The sequence below is a fragment of the Sciurus carolinensis genome, chromosome X (assembly GCF_902686445.1).
Source record: "Sciurus carolinensis chromosome X, mSciCar1.2, whole genome shotgun sequence".
Lineage (NCBI taxonomy): Eukaryota > Metazoa > Chordata > Mammalia > Rodentia > Sciuridae > Sciurus > Sciurus carolinensis.
This window is the reverse complement of record NC_062232.1, coordinates 113,478,550-113,488,043: the sequence shown is the minus strand read 5'-3', so window position 1 is coordinate 113,488,043 and position 9,494 is coordinate 113,478,550. Positions and strand designations below refer to the sequence as shown.

The following is a 9,494-nucleotide window of genomic DNA, read 5'->3' as shown; positions in this document are numbered from 1 at the left end:
TTGTTAGTTACTGATTGGGTCATATTGGCCTTAAACTGTCTTAAGTCCTTAGTTCGTTTTTCTAGAAAATGGAGATGGGTGTTACCTGCTAAACTGGCTTCCTCAGAGGGATTCTTGCCTGATGGGAGACCATACTGAATTAAGTCTTTTCCCACTCTTCAGATTCTGTGACTTTTTGGTAGTAAATGTGAAAGTACTTTGAAAAGTGTTAAGTGATATAAAATGTAACATCTGTGTCGTTATCATTGTTATAAATGCCTCTTGTGGGTTTCCAGAGGCTGATGTTCTCCCTACATCTGCTAGCGGGCCCACCCCACAGCAAGTTTCCTGACTTCCAGGCCAGGGTTCTCTTTCTGACCCCATAATGTCGCTTTTAAAAATTAATAAGCTGAGCGACCAGCAGAGAACTTCCCAAGGAGGGCCCTGCTATTTCTCCTCCCACAAACATTTATTTTCTCTTCCTTGGCAGAGTGCAAACTTCACTACAAGCCACTGAAGAAAATAATGTTTTCTGTTAAAATCACTAAGCTCAGTGACCAGGCAGCTCAAAATATAGCAGGGTGTTTCCCAGGGAGGTCAGGTCCTCGCCATCCCCACCCCCATCCAAATTTATCATCCCTTCCCCAGCAGAATGCAAGTTGCCTTATAAACCACTGGGCCTGGGCTGTTTTGACCTAGATAGGCCAACTTCAGCCACAGGAAGCCAGTAACTGAACAGAACACTCTTGGCGCGGATTGGCCATAGGTTAATGACAGGATTCCTTTCTCTCTAGATGGTCAGTGGTGTTCCACCCCACCTCTCGCAGAGTATGTCATTGCCCTGAGTGAAAGGGCCCAAGGGCAGTGCTTAGAAATGAGTTTAAGCTGTTATACATCAACCAAGGATAAAGTCCTCTGCTTCTGTCACACACCATTCCTTCTGACTTAGCATATACTGCCTTGGGTTGTTTGTATTTTTTCCAGAACACAAGCATATGGCACGGATCCCTTCGTACAACCCTTGTAGCCCCTTGAACATTGAGCAAAATGTTCTGTACACAATATTCACATGATCTGAAAAACAAATTCCAAGTAATGTAGAAAATACGATCTTTTGAAGTATTTACAGTCCAAAAGAAATTATACTGATACAAATCCAAGAAACTTGGATGTCTGCTTGCTTCCACCCTTTCACCTCGAATGATGCAGATTGGTTTAACAGCCCACCATGTCTCAGTAAAGTTAATGTATGGTTACCTCTGGCAGTCTTGATGCTGGGACCTACGAGTGCAATTTGGGCATTAGTTAACTTTGCCAATGACTGTGATGTATCATCTATAATATATGATACGTGATATGGCCAGTGGAGCCAAGCAAGTCACTCGGAGAGTGAGTTATTGGCTTTCTGGACAGAAAAGGTGTTGGGTCAAGTCCAAAAACAGCATTGAATTTTCCTACTCTGTAAGCAGCAAGAAAAATGAGGGCCAAGGTGACCACAATCCTATCTAGCTTCTACATCTGCATTTACCAAGATGTTTTTAAAGCCCTTGATGTTAACTCCAAAAAAGCAGTAAAAATGGACCCAAAGCAGAAAGATGTAAAGGGTGCCTTCCTGTCTCTAGGGACAATTAGGCAACCAGCCAGCCTGGCCAGCTGAGAGAGAACAAGGCAACCTGCCCAGCGAGACAAAGCAGAGGTCAGGCAAAGAACTGAAACTATTCTGCAAGAGGGATGGGGGTTTTGAAAAATTAAAAACAGGTCAAGAAGGAAGCCAAGGGTGGGAACCGAACCCTGAGCCACAGGCCTTTGGATGTACACACTCCAGATCAGGGTGTCACCCTGAGCTTTGCAAACAGTCTGGCTTTGCCTGCGTCAAGGTATGTTGTCCTCAGCCTTAGCTTGGATGAATTTTCCATTCTCGGGCTGATTCATTTTAAATTCAACAAAACAGTAGAGGCTTGGACAGGAGAACAGATTTTCAGGCCTCTGTACCTTCCTCTGAACTGATGCTAGTGTTTTTTAACCCAGCACCTTCAAACAAAGGGAGAGCATGTTAGCTTCCTTCTGGGAAAGGAAGGAACCCAGCTCAGTGTGGTTTGGGTCATGCTTGCTACTGAGGCATTAATCAGGGTCCTGACATAACTGGAAAGGGCTGGTTTCCTATTCATGTATAGAATCATAAAGGGGGCACAACATTCAAACAAAAGGCCAAGGAAACCTCTCCCAAAGATCCTATCAACTGAAGTTATGGACCAAGGAGTCTGGCCAGACGGAAAGCCCATTTTAGAAAAGGACCCTGTTTTTCCAGGCATTCCTGTTACTCCGGATATGACTATAGTTTCAAAGAGGTCACTGGAGTAGACCTTAACTTCAAATGGCCCTTGGGGAGTGGCCAGTTATTCATGGTAGGGCTATTTTTCATTATCTCTAGCAGAAAGGAGCCACAGATATCCTATGCTTAAGATGGTGGCCAAGTGTGGTTTGATAGCTCTCCATCCATTTTACCTCTCAGGTTGTTTAGTCAAAGTATGGCTTGAAGAATGGCTTCCAGATCCAGCGGGTGGGGCCTAATTAGTGTGAGCCAAGCTTAAGTAATCTCGTGCCCCTGGATGTTTCAGATATACCGGGCTGCAAGGGTTAGTTTGGGAATGAGCATGTGACCCAGCTCATATCAACAAGAGATGAGGGAAAGTTTTCTCATCATTAAGAACAAGGTCTCCGTCCCTCCGTATCTTGTCATACATGGATTTGAGGTCTGAAACTGCTGTAGACCTCATTCAGACTTCAGGGCAGTCAACTTGGAGCAGGTCAGGATGAAGGAGAGAGTAGAGAGAAGGAGCTAAGGCTATAGTCAAGTGTCCACTGGCCTCTGAACTTCCAGTTTTGTGAGTCGAACACTCTTATTTTGGGGGGTGGATGCTGATAAGAGAGACTGGTTGATCACTGAGACAGGCACTCCTGAGATCATTCAGTGGGGACTGAACACAAACTTGACTCAGAAGAGACTAATGCAGAACACAGATGACTCATTAACAAGAAGTGTATACCTTCCCAGTGCCTGGAATTCTGTGTACTCTTAATTTCCATTCCTAGCACCCAGGTGCCTGGAAAACCAAGTTGGAAGTACTAATAGGAATAACAGCAAAAATACTAGAAACAGTCCGATATGCCCAAAGTCACATAGCTAGGAAATAGAGAGTCTTGAGGGTGTAGAGCTAAATTGATCCAAGTCCAAAGCCCAAAGTCTTAACTATGAATTTGTCTAGTCTTTAGTGGCATCAGGAAAATATTTTTTATTTATATTTTGGTACTGGGATTGAACCCAGGGGCACTTAACCACTGTGCTACATCCCTAGCCCTTTTTTGTATTTTATTTAGAGACAGGGTCCACTTCCTTAAACAGTGCTCTACACTTAGCAACAACTTCTTACAATCCAGATCTTCTTCAGTATTCACTCAGTTACCAAAAACTTTATTCCCTGCCACACAACATCCAGATAACTGTTTTTGGTATTGCTTAGCCTTTTAAATTGATCCCTTATGCTTGAGATTTTTGAAACCATCCTCAGTCTCTTGCTGATTTTGAGAGAGAACCCTGGTCTTAATGGCACCAAAAATTGGAGTTTTGTTTTAAAATCAATTTCAGAAAATGACATTGGCTAGCTTTGTCCCTACATCCCAGAAGTCTCCTTTATGTGTATACAGTAGACCTCTTCTCACTGTTTTCACAGTGTCATGCTGTGAAATTGCCCATTTTTGCCTGAATCACATCATTGCAGTAAATGATGTTTCTTTTCTCTTTTCTTTTTTAAAAATTTTTTATTTTTATTTTTTGGTACAAGGGATTGAACCCAGGGGCACTTAAGCACTGACCTACATCCCTCACCTTTTTTATATTTTATTTAGAGACAGGGTCCTACTAAGTTGCTTAGGGCCTCAGTTGCTGAGGCTGGCTTTGAATTTGTGATCCTCCTGCCTCAGCCTCCTGAGCTTCTGGGATTAGGCATGCACCACCACACCCGATCTCTTTTGTTTTTTTATTATGTCTTTATTGTCTAACTAGATGGTTTTCCTTGTTCATGTTGGAGTCTTTGCTCCCCCAACAAAATCGCAAGCTTCTAGCAGGCTTTGACCTTGTTTTCTGCTTCCTACACGTTCCCCGTAGCTCCACATGAGTGTTCAGCACATAGTAAACTTTCAGTAAATGCTGATGGAATTGAATTATGAACTATTGTCTCATGTTCAGCCTTTCCTCTAGGGCTTTCAGCTAGAACATTTGGCTGAAACGCCATACAGACAAAACCGAATTAGGAAAAAACATGCAATGTATGTTAGAGTCAAGGTTTCAGGCTGAGCATTTCGCATTACCTAATATTTTGACTTCTTGTCAAGTCAGTTATTATCTGGTCTCACAAACATTGCTTTCCCTTTTGTATCTTCTAAATGGAAATTTTCTTCTCTTTGCTCCCAAATTTCACTGTTTTTTTGCTCTCAAATCTTAGAGTTGTGCTTTTTTGTCTTGCTGAAGAAGGTACTATCGTGGCCATCCCTGAGTGACCTAATTTGGAACATGTGCCATTTGACTTCTGTCTTCACTTTGCTTTGCTCTTTCTTTCTTTCTTTCTTTCTTTCTTTTTTTTTTTTTTTTACATTAACAGCTGCATGTAGATGACAAGAACTCAAAGGTGACAACAGAAACAGGAGGTCCAGTGCTGGCTGGCTGTCTTTGTTGCTCACACTTGGAAAGGGGAAAGACGGCATTCATACAGAATGAAACACATGAGAGGATTCTGGGATAGGAGGGGTCTAGGAGAGTCATCAATTTTAACCTAATCTAGCCCCTTAAGGAAATCAGCACTAAAGCCGTTGCCAAAACTTTGCTTATTCCTAATTTGGACTTCAAAACTTCTCAGAGTTGAAGGAGAAGGCCACTGTTGTCTTCTTTACTTTGTACACTGTGTCCCAGACAGTGTGCATCCAGAGTCCTGTGTTCTCGGTGCCTGAGCAGGGCCAGTGGGGAAGACCTAACCCATCATGGAGGAAACAGTAGTCCTGACTGCCCATCTTTGTCATGAGGTCTCCCTGCACTTAAAAATGGCAATGACTGGATTCAGGTAGCAACGGCCCCCTTCAAATAGACATCCACGAGAACTGACTGCATGAGTGTAGAAAAAGGCCCTTCCGCACTGCCCCAGCTCCCACCCGGGGCCTCTCTGCACCTGTGACTGTTTGAAATCTGCACCCTGCCAGCTTTGTTCCTCAGTAATCCCTGCTGAGGGAATTTGGGCCTGCTCTCCACAGCCACTTCCATCTGCACTTGGCTTTCGTCTTGAGTCCACAGTTCTGGCAAGTGCTGACTTCTTCGAAGCCAGTGAGAGGAGAGTGCACGTTCAAAATCATCTGCCTGGAGTTGGAGCGAGTGGAAAATGGAAAACATGCTCAGTTTGGAGGCATCTCATTCTTTTGGAAAATTATGAAACCTCCACTGGTTTATTGTTTCTAGTCTGCCAAGTGTCTTCTTTATTTTTTTGTTTTTTTCAGGGCAGAGGACGCCATCTTTGAGTCTCATTCTTAATAACACACAAATTTTATGTGGTGTTTCTCCTGCCCTTTGCAAAATTGCCAGATAAGGTGGAGTTAAGGTTTAACTTATTATTTTGGTCATTTATTACAGAGGGGTCACGAATAATCTGTGAGCAAAAATAAGGTGTTAGCCACTCTGGGAGTCCTCTGTGACTCGGTATGTTAATTACCTAAAACTTCCAGGCATTTCTTGTACCCCTTAACTACCCTGCTACCTACTTCAGCAAAAGGCAGAATATGAAAATTGGATGTTTGCTCATATCTCTCAACATTCTGTCTTCCCAAGTTCCCCTCTCATACTAGAGTGGAGGAAAAGACTATGAGTACATTAGGGGAGTATATGGCTACAGATATATTTCTATGTTTGGCCATGTTGGGGACTGAACCCACGGCCTTATACATGTTAGGCAAGCCCTCTAACACTGAGCCACATCCCCAGTTTAGGGCTATGTATTTTTTGTAAAAAAGTCTTCCATTTGTATGTGTGTGTGTGTGTGTGTGTGTGTGTGCGCACGCATACCAGGGATCAAACCCAATGGCAGTTAACCACTGAGCTACATCCCCAGTCCTTTATTTTTTAATTTTCCTTTTTTCAAAGATATTCCTGTTTTTATTTTTTGTGGTGCTGGGGATCGAACCCAGGGCCTTGTGCTTGCAAGGCAGGCACTCTACCGACTGAGCTATCCCCTTAGCCCTTAATTTTCCTTTTTTGAAGCAGGATCTCACTAAGTTGCTTAGGGTCTTGCTAATGTGCTGAGACTGGCTTTGAACTTGTGATCCTCCTGCCTCAGCCTCCCGAGCCACTGGAATTACAGGTGTGCACCACCACACTTGGTTAAAACCTTCCATTTGTAAAACATAAATCACTTTGTTTATTCAAGGTTATGGGATTAGAAATTAGATTATAGAATCATATTTTTAAAACATTTTATCGAAGGAGAGTGTACACATGAAAAAGTACAGAAATCATTGGTGTACAACTTCATTAATTTTTACAAAATGGATGTACCCATGTATCCATATCCAGAAAAAGAAAAAAAATCTTCCCTGTATTAGCAGCCTGTGACTGCTGTAAAAAAATTACCACAGATTTAGTGACTTAAAACGACAGAAATTTATTCCCTCACATCTGTGGATGCCAGAAATCGGAAGGCAAATTTCCAGCAAGTCTGTGCTTCCTCTAGGAGCTCTAGGGGGGGCTCTTCTTTCTCACATTTTCCAGCTCTGGTGGTTCTAGGCATTCCTTGGCTTGTAGCTGCATCACTCCAAAAATCTCTTCCTCTGTCTTCACATGGCCCTTTCCTGCCTCTCCTGATCCTTTCACTCATGTCTCTTATAAAAATACTTCACACTGGGCACGGTGGCACACACCTGTAATCCCAGTGGTTTGGGAGGCTGAAGCAGGAGGATCATGAGTTCAAAGCCAGCCTCAGCAACTTAGTGAGGCCCTAAGCAACTCAGTGAGACCCTGTCTCTAAATAAAATATAAAAAAGGGCTGGAGATGTGGCTCAGTGGTTGAGTGCCCCTGGGTTCAATCCCTAGTACCAAACAAACAGACATACAAAAAAGAAAACACTTCTCATTGAATTTAGCTGCCCCTGCCCCCAGATGATTCAGGATGGTCTCATCTTCAGATTCGTAACTTAATTACATCTGCAAGGATCTTTTTCCCAAACAAGGCCACATTTACATGTTCTGAGATATGCGCATATCTTTCTGAGGGGCCACCATTCAATCTACACCCCTGGCCTCTCCTCCCAGCCACTTCCCTGTCAAAGGTAACCACTGTCCTGATCTCTGACAGCATAGATTAGTTTTGCCTGCACTGACCTTGTATAAATGGGATTGTTCAGGGTGTGATCCTTTGTGTCTGGCTTCTTTTTCTCAGTATCATGCTTGGGAGATTTAGCCACATGGTTGCTTGTAGGTATCGACCATTTTCACTGCTGTACTGAATGGATATTATCATCAATGTTCATTCTGCTCTTTTCGTGTGTGCGTGTGGTAGTGGGGATTGAACCCAGGGTACTCTACCACTCAACTATCTCCCTAGCCTTTTCTATTATATTTATTTTTCTCCTCTGTCCCTCTATCCCCCTTCCTCTATTCGACCAGCTTTTCTTCTATTTATTTATAGTATTTTTTAAAAACTAGTGTAGTATAGATATACAAAAAGGTGACATTCACTGTGATATAATCACATGTGGACACAGAATAATTTGGTCAATTTCATTTCATTGTTGCTCCCTTTTCCTGTCCTTCCTCCCTCCTCACCATTTCTCTTCCTGTCCTCCACTGATTTCTCTTCTGTTTGTGGGATTCCCCCTGCCTTTTTCTTTTCCCTTATTATGGTCTGGCTTCCGCATATGACAGACAACATTCAACCTCCAAGTTTCTGGGTCTGGCTTATTTCACGTAGCATGATGTTTTCCAGTTCCATCCATTTACCAGCATATGCCATAATTTCATTCTTCTTTATGACTGAGTAAAATTCCATTGTGTGTGTGTGTGTGTGTGTGTGTGTGTGTGTGTGTATCACATTTGCTTTATCCATTCATCTGTTGATAGGGATCTGGGCTGGTTCCCTAACTTATTTAAAAATATGGAACGCTTCACAAATTTGTGTGTCATCCTTGTGCAGGGGTCATGCTAGTATTTTCTGTATAATTCCAATTTAGCATATATGTTGCCAAAGCTAGCACACCTTTTTATTTTTTATTTTGAGACAGGGGTGTCACTGTGTTTCTTAGGGCCTCACTAAGTTGCGGAGGCTGGCCTTGAACTTGCCATCCTCCTGCCTCAGCCTCCTGAGTCACTGGGATTACAGGTGTGCGCCACCATACCCAACCCATTCTACTCCTCATAGACCTTTGGGTTGTTTTAAGCATTGGCTGTTATGACTAATGCTGTTATGAGTATTTATGTATTTGTGTCTTGGAGCATACATGCATGCATTTCTGTTGTGTATACCTAGGAGTGGAATTTCTGGGTCCTAGGATGTATGCATCGTCAGCTTTGGTAGATAATGGCAAGCAATTATAGATTTTTACACTTAGAATAAATCTTTGAACCAAGACCAGATGACTCATTTAAATAAAACTCAATCCCAAATCTACAAATTTAAATACCACCGTTTCTCCTGATCCTAGACCTTTTGAATCAAACAGATTTTATTGTACATTGTCATCGCAGTTTGAGTACCTTATCAAGGTGCTGGGCCAAAATTATGCTGCAGTTCCTTTGTTGGATCCCATAAGTGAAAGAGAGCTTAGTGACATTGGCCATGGGGTGAGGCAAGAAGCAAATTGTTTGGCTAAGGGTGTTAGCTGTTAATCAGCTTCCTCCCTGCAATTAGACCTTTTGTTTGCTCCAAGAGTGAACTAGCTCAGGCTTAAGTGTCTCAGGCAGACTCTCTCATCCTTGCTTGTGGGTGTCTAGCAAAAAGCATTATGTGGGAAGCATGCATGCATGTATATATGTATGTATGAGGTGCTGGGGGTGGAGCCCAGGGCCTCCACCACTGAGTTAACCCCAGTCCTTTTAATTTTTTTTCTTGTTAAGTTGCCCAGGCTGCCCTTGAACTTGCAATCCCCCTACCTTAGCTTTTTTTTTTTTTTTTTTTTTTTTGGTAGTGGGGATTGAACCCAGGTGCATTTAACCACCAAGCCACATCCCCAGTCCTTTTGATTTTTTTATTTTAAGACACGGTCTCACTAAGTTGCTTAGGGCCTTGCTAACTTGCCCAGGCTGACCTCACACTTTTGATCCTCCTGCCTCTGCCTCCTGAGCCACTGGGATTACAGGTGTGTGCCACCACGCCCAGTGTATTTCACTTGGAAATAGCTTAGTGATATCTATGCCCTGAGCTCCTGAAATTTTCATTGGAAGAAGTGTGTTTCTAGCAAGAGTCCTGTCTTTCGGACCCTGAGCT

The 9,494-nt window shown here is 42.9% G+C and overlaps 1 non-coding gene across 1 annotated transcript; it reads right to left on the bottom strand.

The window, feature by feature from the left end:
• Positions 1-8,159: 8,159 nt before the first annotated feature.
• Positions 8,160-8,265, bottom strand: LOC124972694 (U6 spliceosomal RNA). The gene has a single exon (XR_007106490.1). It is a non-coding gene; the product is annotated as a U6 spliceosomal RNA (small nuclear RNA).
• Positions 8,266-9,494: the final 1,229 nt, after the last annotated feature.